This window comes from Penaeus chinensis, chromosome 40 (genome assembly GCF_019202785.1).
Source record: "Penaeus chinensis breed Huanghai No. 1 chromosome 40, ASM1920278v2, whole genome shotgun sequence".
Classification (NCBI taxonomy): domain Eukaryota; kingdom Metazoa; phylum Arthropoda; class Malacostraca; order Decapoda; family Penaeidae; genus Penaeus; species Penaeus chinensis.
This window is the reverse complement of record NC_061858.1, coordinates 22,806,924-22,807,338: the sequence shown is the minus strand read 5'-3', so window position 1 is coordinate 22,807,338 and position 415 is coordinate 22,806,924.

Sequence of the window (415 nt, the reverse complement as noted above, 5' to 3'; positions counted from 1 at the left end):
TCATCTTGCCTGACTATGTTGCATTTACATCCCAAAGTTTATGTTGCCATACTGGAGTGAGATAATAATAGGAGTGACCAAAACAGATGTTCCTGGCATCAGTTTTATATTTGCAAACAATCTGTACTCACTCATTTTTACTCTGCTTTATCTTGAATAGATATGAACCCTCTTCCAGGTTTTAAGAAATATGTAATAACAGATTTTTTCAGTATTTTTGTTGTTAATGTTGTTATTGAACGTGTGTGTGTGTGCGTGTGCGTGTGTGTGTGTGTGTGTGTGTGTGTGTGTGTGTGTGTGTGTGTGTGTGCGCGTGCGTGCGTGCAGAGTGGGTGTCTCTGTATCTCTATATTTGAGATGGTTTTTGTGATGGTTTATAGTAAGTGCAGTATTTAATTTCAGTAAGGAAAGGTAT